General features: G+C 37.7%; 1 pseudogene; it reads left to right on the forward strand.

Annotated features, from left to right (window-relative positions):
• The first annotated feature begins 132 nt into the window (after positions 1 to 132).
• On the forward strand, positions 133 to 10752 carry LOC105046111 (uncharacterized; annotated as a pseudogene).
• The last annotated feature ends 539 nt before the right edge of the window (positions 10753 to 11291 follow it).

Raw genomic sequence — 11291 nt, forward strand, 5'->3', positions numbered from 1 at the left:
GTAAAAAAATTAAATTAAAAATTTTTATGTGTAATATATCTTGGTTTGTTAATTTTTTTTTATTCTAATTTTGAGAAAACACTTCTAGCCTTTTTAATTAAGAAAACACTTCTAATTGCGTGTAATGCATCTTTCTAGCCTTTTCTTTTCCAAGAAGCCGAGAGAAGAACTCCCCACCGAACTCCACCCTCAGATCCCGACCCTTTTCTCCAATCTTTCCAGTTTCTACCAGAAAAAAAGACGAGCACTCTTCCCTTACCTCTCCTCTCGCCTCTCCTCTTCGCCACTCCTCCTTGCTTTCCTCTCCTCGGAGAGACCCCATCAACGGGATGCATCTCTTCCTCCCCTCTCTCCCCAATCAAATCCAATCGCATGGAAGCGTCAATCAACGTGTCCAACGGGTAAACTTTTTGAAGTCTTTCTTTCATTCTCTTTTTTCTGTGTTTCGCGTGTAGAGGGGAAGGGAAGCCTATCCGAATATACTAAGAAAAGAAAAGAAGGCATCACAAAAAAAAAGAGTGTTTTTCCCCCTTTTGCATAAACTAATTATCAGCCCTTGTACAACATGGCCAAAAGAAGTGTTTTGTGCTTTTATTTTAATGTCCATGAGCCTTCTTGTAATTGATACAGGAGATGCTGTTAAACCCTACTCAGTTCCCATCTCATGGCCTAAACACTCAATTTCCAAATCCACTGATGGCTAATTTAAACAATCAAACTTCCAATTCGAGAAATTTCGTTGGAAACCCCGTGGCCATGCGGAACCAGCCTCTTCCGATGCCTTTTCCTTCCATGTCGAATGGCTCCAACGCGCCTCCCCTGGCCCGGAATAATCAGATGGGTGTTTTTCCACAACCGGGGCCGTTTGGTATGAATCAGGCCGTGGAAAGTTTGAACCAGGTTACGGCGTTGCATCTGCTTGGGCAGCAAAATCTGAACTTTCTTGCTTCGTTGCAACCAGGCAGCAGCCTTTGGGCCCATAATCTGCCTCAGAACATCAACCAGATTGTGGGCCTGCCAAATTGATCAGGTTCATTGGCAGAATCTAATGATGCAAGGGAATCAAATCAGTGCTCTCAACATTCCTCCATCTTCTCATCCTACAGGCTCTAACAACCCTGGATTTGTCGGGAGTCCTTATATGGCTGTGAATAATTCAAATAATATTGGTAAAGTGAAATTATCTGTTGATGCAAAAAAAGATCGTGTGCATCAGAGTTGGCAAGCCTATCTCCTGAAGCCCGATGCAGAATCATCAGAATGGGAAGGACGTGCAACGAAGTGGGCACTGACAGCTGCAGGTAGCTGCTGTCTATCCTGTGATTATTTTGGAATAAAGAATGCAAATTAGGAGCTTTGTATTTGTTGTTTGATATGGTAATTCTCAATTTCTTGTTTCCTTGTTCTGTTGATATCTCTTATGTCTCCAATATTGGGTGAATGGAAAAGAAACTCCCCTAGTTCTTTGCTTTATTCAACTTTTTTCTTTTATGTGAAATGCCAAGATTTTGCTAGTAAATTTTGGCCATCTCAACTTCATATTCCTGCTAACTTTAGATGACTTGTTATAAAATGAATTTTCTTCCTTTTGTTTTTCTTTGTGTGTGTGTAATATATTCATTTCTTTGTTATTCAAACTTTCAAATTTGTTACCTAAGTACTAAATATTGATTGAATTGCATGGAACTCTAAGGAATGAGTTGCTGAACTCTTTTCTCTTCTTTCTCTGCCCAAAATCTATTTAACCACCCCAAAGATCCTTACATCTAGGAAAAGTTAACCTTCTTTTAATTTCTTTGATTAAATTACGTGGAACTTTAAGTATTTAACTTTTTCTTCCAGGCAATTACTTGCCATGTCTTAGTAAAAATGCATTTCATTTCTATCCTGTGCCTAAAAGTTTGGAGTAAAACCAACTTTGTGGAAATCATGTGTTTCTAGTCGTTTCCCTTATTTTATTTTGATTTTTTGCGGAATTGACAAATAAAATGTATTGAAGTAGTTTTTTTTCTTCATCTATTCTTATCTTTTAAGACTTGGAACCTAAATATTTGTTTGGGTATACTTATGTAGAGACTTGAATTGTCTGAAGTATTACTAAAATGAGTAATTCAGATAAATGAGAAATGCTAGTCATGATCCCTTTTCACTCAAAGATGAAAGAAATGATATAGAAGCAATACCAGTTACCAAGGTTAAAACTTCAAAGAATCGGTACCTTAATGGTGGCATTCAGACTGGTATAGTGAAGTAGTAACAAATGCACCATATGCCTCTTGGTTCTAGGATACGGAAGTAGAGGTTAAATATCATTTGCTGATTCCATACTGGTACATTAGGTATACTAATATTGGCACCTTATCGGTATGAATCAGCATGTATCTTAATTAAGTCCTTGATAGCTACCCAAATAGACTTAAAGAAACAAATAAATGATCCCAAAGCGAGACTAAAAAGCAAAATAATCAATAAAAGTTTTAGCTAGAGCTCTCTAAGGCTCGAAAATTGATCATCCCCTTTTCTTAACCAGTTCTGTAACCTCATCTTCTTTCTTTTAAGAGCTCTCTTCCTAATATCACCTAGTCGTTTGTTTTTCTTAGAGTTTGTCAAGCTAGTCAAGGTATTACATATTAGTCATCATATTTCATTTAGATGGCTGTCTTTTTTTATCAGCCAAACTACCAGTTGTGAAGGATAATAACATGAACTCATTCTAACCTAAAGAATTTACCTCTATCATATTTTGTACGCATGTTTAATTAAGGTAAGGGAATTTCATAAAAAATGCATTTCTTAAGTACTTTTGAAAGCGTTTGGAATTCTTAAGTAGTTTTTATGTATCTTCTCTGACCTGAAACAATCTGGTTTGCCATCTAGGTGGCTCTAGTTTCTCCACATTTGCATCTTCCCCTTCAGCTTCCCTGTAACTCATCTTCATCTAGTAGCTGACTGTCAACTCATGTTGAAACAGTTGAATATTGCCTTAATCCTTTCACTGCAGTTACCATTTGAGTGTTTAAAGCCAAGAATATTATCTCTTTGTTATTGGAACAGTCTTAATGCGTGAGAGTTTGCCTTTAGACTGTTAGAGGGGCAACTAATCAAAAACATAGTCACTTTTCAATCATCCATCATCTCATGAACATCATAGGAGAATGGCTAGCCAAGGTCCATTAGAGTTGTTATCAAGGATCAAGGACCCCATAGTCCATGGAATAGGTGCTGGACACCAGTTTGGGTGTGAACCAAGCAATCTCACTTGCTTAATTGGTACCAATGAGGACATGCAGGAACCATAGCCAGTTTGGTCACTACCAAGCTGGAACCTAGTCAGGTCCCGTAGTTTTGAAATGGGGAGAGCTTGTGATCTCCATGCTGCTCGCTTTCCCTTTTGCTTCAAACACAAGAGGGCCCCAGAGAGAGAGAGAGAGAGAGAGAGAGAGGTGGCTACCCAAATTTGGCACCCTATAACCTATGCTTGACTCAAAAGCATGTGTAAAGACTAAAAATATTGAAATATTCATTACAATTTCATTTAAAAGAACAAAAGTTTTAAAATTTCTAAAAATATATAAAAAATGAAAAATGCATCATGATATGGTACCGAGACACCAAACTATCCCAAGATTCGGGATAGTAGCATCTCGGTATGATATTGACCTTGGACGAGACTGCTATGGTAGCCAATATGGGGGTTAAGCCCTTAGTTGTTGTTATGCTAGAGATCCATGATATCTGATCTGCATTGATCATCAATAGTGTAAATTATTTTTAACGAAAATTCTCGATCTCCGCACCACTGTCAGTTTTGAGTTTCCACCATTATGTCCTTTTTCTCAAATTTTGATCAGAGGCCCAAGATCTTGGAAAGAGACAGATGAGCGCATTACAGACTGAGGCATAATTTATTTTATATATATATATATATATATATATATATATATATATATTTTAAAATATCATAGAGCATGGACAAAACCCTGAAAGAACATTGGATATACCAACTGCAGATCTTTTATTTTTTTTAAAAAAAGATTTAAAAGCTTTTGAAGGAGTTGTATCAATACAGCCAAACAAATTCATAAGTTTGTTGATCAATCAAGCTTTAGATTGGTTAAAAAAAGAAGATTAATTGTGTTGCACTCCATTTTTTTTATTGTTAAATTGAATGAGGATGCAAAGGACATTTGGGATCTTTTGGAATCCTTTTGGTTTAATCAAGATTGTGCCGAAAACAATCAATCTAAAAGAAGTTTTTTTCTTTACTTTATTTGAGTAGAAATAGTTTCACAAACAATTGGTTTAGATGAGATCCAATTAACTCACTATCTCTATTTCTTACATTAACCATAAATATTGAGATCCGCATCTGCTTTTTCTTCCGGTTGTTCTCCTCTCTCTTCACACAATAGATGCTTGTGGTGATGGAGTTTGGCGAGCTTCTAAGCATCCAGATATGACAACCTTACTTTTCCCATGATGATCTTGTTGAGCAATTTTGATGGGTTGCAACAGTGAGGGAAGTGAGTGTTTGCATGCATTGATTCACTATAGTCTTAAGACATTTGCAAACAAAAAAAAAACATCCGTTTTTATCTGTGTATTTGGTGACTGCTGGAAGTCAACTTCTTTTCCTATAGTTTTCTATTTTTTGTTATATGTAAAGCCGATGTATCCATTAGACAACACAATATAATTATCTTGTATAGGGAACAACATTGCTAAATCCCACCTAGGCTTGCCAACCAGTTAAATGTAATATTCATCTTAATTCCCCTTTGGTGTCTGACTTGCCCTGAGTTTTCAAACATTGTGGATATACATAATCAATCAGGAATGATGCATCATATTTCTATACCTTTCAAAAATATATAGTTCTCCCCCGTATTTGTTGTAATTTCTTTTTTCTTAAATGAAAAATTATGCTGTGAATTTGTTGCTGTCACTTTTGGCTAAATTAGGCCTTTTTGTTTCCAGTATTGGATTGCTGGCAATCAAGCAGATATCCGGGACAGTTCTAGTTTTCCTCATCTTTGTGTTTTGTGTGTGAATTTCCATTGTAGGTGAATTCTGCTGAAGATGGTGAAACAAATGTCCTCTCTGAAAATTCTCCTAGCAAGAACTTTACAAGAAATCTTCATGGATATGGAATAAGAGAATCATCACATATGTGGTGTACCTGCCTTTTAGATTATTTCAGTCTGTTGCTTCTAGAGCTTCCATCTGAAATTCGTCTAATATTTGCAGATTCCAGAAATCTCAATTTCATCAATCAGAAAACGCAAATGGAAGCGAGAGACCATTTAATAGGCCTGCTGGAAGAGGTCATTCCTATTGCAATTTGCAACATTAATTTATTTTTTATAATAATTGTTGTCATAATGTTAAAGCATGCTGCTTTAATATCCATCAAGTGTAAGCAATATGATGTAAGGGCTAATGAGATTGTAAACTTTATCTTGTACAATGCTGCATGCTCCTTAGTAATAAACTTTTAAACTTTTAATCTATGGTTATTGATGAATTACCCAAACTATGCACTTATGGCATAGATTAAGTGAGATACTTTTCTGATCAAAATTGTTGTATCAAATAAACATGATATATGTAACAAAAATTACCGTATTGTTGAGTTTGTATGAACCTGGCGAGTGAGTGTCGAGAGGTAGCAACAAGCCATTGTATATTTTCAAGATAACATGGACTCACATACATGTCATGAATTACACTGTATAAAAGCATTGGTGTATCCTTGTAAATGATTGGTGTATCCTTTTAAATGATCTCAACTTCATCTCTCTTTCTCAAATGCGCTATGGGTTACCCTAGCCAAGAGTTCTCCAATAAATAGATTGGTATTGCCTGGTGGGATGAGTCATTATGATGAAATTCATGGGCTGCTCGATAAATAGGAAGTTATTTTGGAAGAAATTTTTTGAATTCCCTGAAGAGACACTGAAACTCATAATGGTTTGAATTTTGGAAGGGCTCTCAAGCTTTACCCTAGCCATGAGGACCAAAGCAGAGGTCTTCTAAGTCTTCTCAGAAATGTCACCATCGACTTGCAACACCAACCTTGATGTCCCTCGAGTACCGTGTTTCTCTTGATGTGAGATTCAATTGTATCACTGTCTAAAGTCCTTTTACTTATTGTATCAGAAGCTACAAGAATTGGTGGTTCTTTTCTTAAATTCTGCATCATTTATTTGAGTTGCTGTGTTTTTTCACTTTTCCTGGTTTTTTTGTTGTCCTGCTCCTCCTCTATTAACCTCAAACTTCCTTGATCTGCTAGGGTCACTCTTTACCTTCTACTTTGGGCTACCATCACATTTACAATTCTTGTCCTTTCATCTCTGTTTCTTGGATTCTTCTGTTATCATGCCATACTAATATCAGATGCATATCAAAATTTATTTTTTTCTAGAATGTATAGAAACCATTGTCACCAAACCCTTGAACTTAAATCCCCAAATCATAAACTTCTCTAGAATTTTGTTTTATAAGCTCATCATTAGCTATTTTGGTTTGAATTCCTTTTGGTAGGCCAGAGATTCATACACATCTGCTGTAGATTCATCCCAGAAAAATCAGACAGTAGAATATCCCTAAATTAGCATGGAATAGTGGAGTTGCTCTCTGAAACTGCTTCCCCAGTGTGTTCAGCAACATAGGCTGCCACCCAGTCTGTAGCACTGTTAGCCTCTTGATAAATGTGATCTGCATGGAAGAAGGCTAATTTCCCAACCATCCTCTAGATGTCCAGAAGTGGAAGATGAGCTCTGGCTAGGTGCCGCCACTTCATAGGGCTTCCTTGTTCTTCAGACAGCCGATCTGGTGCCCATATAAGATATCCTTGGCTTCCTACTTCTTTAAGTAAATAATATTAGGGGAAGGATAATGAATGTGCCCATAGGGCAGCCACTTAAATTGCTGCCCCACCCTTTCACTAAAAGAATGCTTTTGCTGCTCATTAATTTCCAACATTAGATCTAGTTGAACATGCCAATAAGATCCTGCACATAGTACCGGAAAATCTACCAAAGTTGCATCCTTGCCTGCACTCTGCATGTTTTCTCATTCCAACTACATGCATGCAGTTTGAAGAAGGAAAACAACATCCTGTTTAAATTTGTATCATTCAGGAAGTCTGATGGTATGATGATCGGAGATGGATGGTGATCAGACTATATTAATTTGATATTCTGTTAAATCATGGTAAAATGAAGGTGAGAGAGACCATCAATTGGGTGGTTTTAGTTCTATATTTTTGCATGCTAACATATGCAGTATGATAAACATTTAGCCGTTCAGCTTCTTCATATTAGTATATGCTTCTCCGATGCCATCTGTTAAGATGTGAGGTAAGTGGTGGAAATAAGGACCTTTTTTTTTTTGCCTTTTGTGTGCGTGCATGTGTGTCTATGTTTCAAAAGTCCAGCTAGCAATGTAATGTTGATTTTTGTTTTCTAAGCCTAACTGGGTTTATGTTCCCATTTGTTGGAGAGTAATTAAAGAATTTAATGCACAAGAGAAAATAATGTGCATCAGCAGTTTAATTTAATGCCTTCTGGACATTTGTTATACGTATAATTCTCCATATTCTTGTTTTCTATAAACTAATTGGCCTTGCAGATGAAAGTATTAATATTAGTTCTAGACAAGTTTTCAGTTTCTGATATTTGTATGGAATAATGTAGTAAGCTGAATTTCTGCAAACAACTAAAGTAAATTCTTAAGGTACACAATTCTTTGGGAGCATGAATTTTTGCTTATTTATTTCCTTGCTCTGTTTAGAATGTCAAAAACCAGATCCAAGCATTATCTTTCCAATAGGTTTCTGGAATCCTGTCCTGAGATAATGTAAGCTCAAGCTGTGAAATGCCTCAGGTCTAGCACATGGACTTTAGTCTGTGTATCTCCACAAATATGCAATTTAATTGTTCTAGAAATTCTCTGGAGACCATCAAAACTTTTAGATTATAAGTTTATACTGACCACAGATTGGTGGAATACCATTTACCATAAACCTACATAAGAGCATTGAACTAATGGATCAGCCTTTCTATTTCTGTTTTTGTTGGACTAAAAAATTGGCTTTGCTAACTAATTTTATCAAACAAAACGGAACTACTTAAAACTGTTTGCTGTTCTTACTTTTTAGCAATGCAGGCTGTGGCGATCAGGTGTTAACAAGATATTGTTCTAAACTTCTAATCTCTAGTCTAGATATGGTGCTTGTCATTTTCATCAAAGCTTTTCCTGTACATTTGGAGAAGAAAGATGCTGGTGTATTTCAGGATGGTTTTAGTTATTTGTATCTCTGACATCAAAACTTTGTCTTTTGTTGCTTGCATTGCTTTGAGCAGGACAGGACAATTGGAGAGAAAGAAAACCTTGTCTTGCAATGTGTGATACACCAGCCAGGGCTGGAAGTCAAAGGTATCTATCTTTGCTCTAGTAACTTCATCAGTGCTGCTGAAGAAGTCCATGAATTGTTTATGCTAGTTTTAGCAAATTTCGGAGGAGGGAGGGAGGGAGGGAGGGGTGTGGGGAAAGGTTGAGGTGGGAAAAGATTGTGGGGAATTAGGGGCCGTGGGTAATGGTGGAGGCAGGAACCAGAGGTTGGTGTTTACTGCCATGCAGATGCTGGCAGCTTGTTGCAAGTGGGAAACGTGATTATATGATACACTTGCTCATCAATTAAAATTACTTCATATGTAGGTAATTAATTTGGAAATGTGATGGAAATTTCTTACTTTATATTCTGTTAGAGTTATATTCTCAGGGTGGTGGATGGACTGCTGCCTCCCCCTCCCTTCCCCAGAGTGCGTGCATGAGCATGTGTGCATATTTGCAAGTGCCAACATGCATATCCAACTGCATGCATGCCCGAATCTGCATGTCTGTACATCCACGTTGGTGTGTGTGTTTTTGTGTCTTGCAAACTTGAAAAAGATCAAAACATTTGTTAGGCCTTGATACTTTGAATTACAAACGACTAATTTTTATACTGTTCTCAATTTTGCAATTCAATATGCCTTTATTTGTCTGCACACTACCATGCATATATCTTTTCATTTTCTTAATTGTTTGTTGCTGTATGAATTCTCTTGAAGGTGCCTTCCTTTAAATTATACTGAAAATGAAATCCAGCAATGGTGTGAAGCACGTAGAAAGAACTTTCCAACCAGAACCAACATAGAAAAAGGTAATATATCTAAGCGAGCATCATGCATTCATTATAAGCAATCAGTCAGACAGTATATTTGTGTTGCAGAAATTAACTGGAGGTGGCACAAGTAATGATGATGCTGCTGGCGATGCCAAACTATGCCGCCAGGTACTCCTATGCATTTGCCTTTACCTTTCTTGTGGCCCAAATTAGTTTAGCCAGCTAGAGTCCACTATCCTTAGCTAGAAGATTCTTACTACCATTAGGCAATGGTGCTCAACCATTGAACTGATGTGATCATTGGCGTTTTCATTCTCCTATGTGGATTTTGATCTTTCTATTTTTCAACGAACAACTTTGGATGCATGCAATTTATTGTTGTAATAATCTATTTTTACTTTTTGCAGCAACTAAAGGAGGTTTTTGCCAAACAGGCAGAATTTGGGTGTTAAAGTTGCTGAAATACCTCCCATTTATCTTTCTGAACCTGAGAACCAACCTGAAAATGAAAATGAGAGGAAAACACGGCATGTGACGGAGCGATTTCCAAACAAACACAATAATAAGAGGGGCAGGCATGGTCAGGTTAAGTGGAATGCTAAAAAGCCGGATCTGAAAAATGAGGCATTCACTGATTCTTCTCCCACTGTTACAAGAAAGGAACCAACCCTTCTGCCGAAGCTTCTGAGCGCTGCGATGAAGCGAGACAAGAGCCAGCTTCTGCAAGTCTTCAGACTTATGACCTTAAATTCTTTCGTTGATGCTTGGCCTGTTAAGCCGTTGTAGTTTCCAGAGATTACTGTAAAAGATGCAGGATTGGAGAGTGAAATCAGTTTGCAGAAGAATCCATCATTCGATAGGGTGGATGTTGCTGATCCTTGAGCCAACAAGAATTTGTTAGCCGAGGAAATCAAATGTAAAAAGGATTGGAGTGTAGTTAGCAGGGTAGAAAGTGAAGCCAGCGAAGGTGACGAAAGTGGAAAGCGAATCCTGCGAAGTTGATAGTGATAGTGCTAGTGATGAGGATGAAGTGCATTACAACTATACGAGCAAGGAGAATTCTATTGAGCTAGGAAGGCTGAATGAGAAGAGATCCGTGATTAAAGCAAGATCATGCAGTCATTCGATACGTAGTTTGGAATAGCCAATGTATGATGGTATAAACTTAATTTTCATCTTGGACTAGCGTTTTGGAAAGATGGTCTTTATTTTTCATTTTTTCCCTCCTATCCTCGCATGCTGTTGAACATCTGCCAATGCCAATTGCCATGAAGATAGAGATTCAGTTTTGCAGTTGAATTCTTATTTAACTTGCCGGATGGTGCTGCAGAATGGTGCCTGTCGGCAACATTTGTATTCTGTCCGGGCTCATAGCAGGTAGCTACGACATGTGCTTCCAGACAGTGGGCAAAGGTGAAGAGCCTGTAGGACAACCGGACACAACATCGGAGTGTTACCATTCTTTGTTTGGCTTTTAAGCAGTGGTCTGATTTAGGCCTGGATCTGTATGCTCTTTTGGTCTGAGATGTGAATAGAGCATGGTTAATTTTTTGTCGTGGTGGAATCGCAAGTTTCAAGAATGTCCGGTGGAGTCAAAGCATGGACTTTCTATTAGCTTTGTTGTGATCCTCCTCTTCTTGGGTCATTTGTCATGCTAGCTAAGTTTGCAGCTGAAGGGGAATTGTATGGATGCTTGGTTATATGCCACCTACCTGACATTCTTCACAATTTTTCAAAAACAAAGGGTTTTTAACCCTGCCTGGTACCTGTGCCCACCCCACTCTATCTACAACGGAGGGTAGATTGAGTCGCAGAATTAGAGCTTTTTGCAAATGAGAGGTTGAAGCAAGGAGCGATGCACTTGAGAGTCAGATCACCAATCTCTTGCTCGAAGGGGGAGAATGCCAACCGAGCAAACACTTGGTGGTAATCCATATTTTTCATGTGGATAAAATTGGGCAAAAAGAAGAGTTTAAGATGGTATCTGATATCGTCTACATGGATGGAATCGGCCAAGAATGACATTTTAAGGAGGATATGGCGGGGCCAATAATGCGGTATCCAGAACTTTGCTTAGCATGGTATTTTATAAGAAAAATCTTTGAAGGTCAGGTAAAAG

The sequence above is a fragment of the Elaeis guineensis genome, chromosome 5, assembly GCF_000442705.2.
Source record: "Elaeis guineensis isolate ETL-2024a chromosome 5, EG11, whole genome shotgun sequence".
In the NCBI taxonomy this organism is placed as follows: domain Eukaryota; kingdom Viridiplantae; phylum Streptophyta; class Magnoliopsida; order Arecales; family Arecaceae; genus Elaeis; species Elaeis guineensis.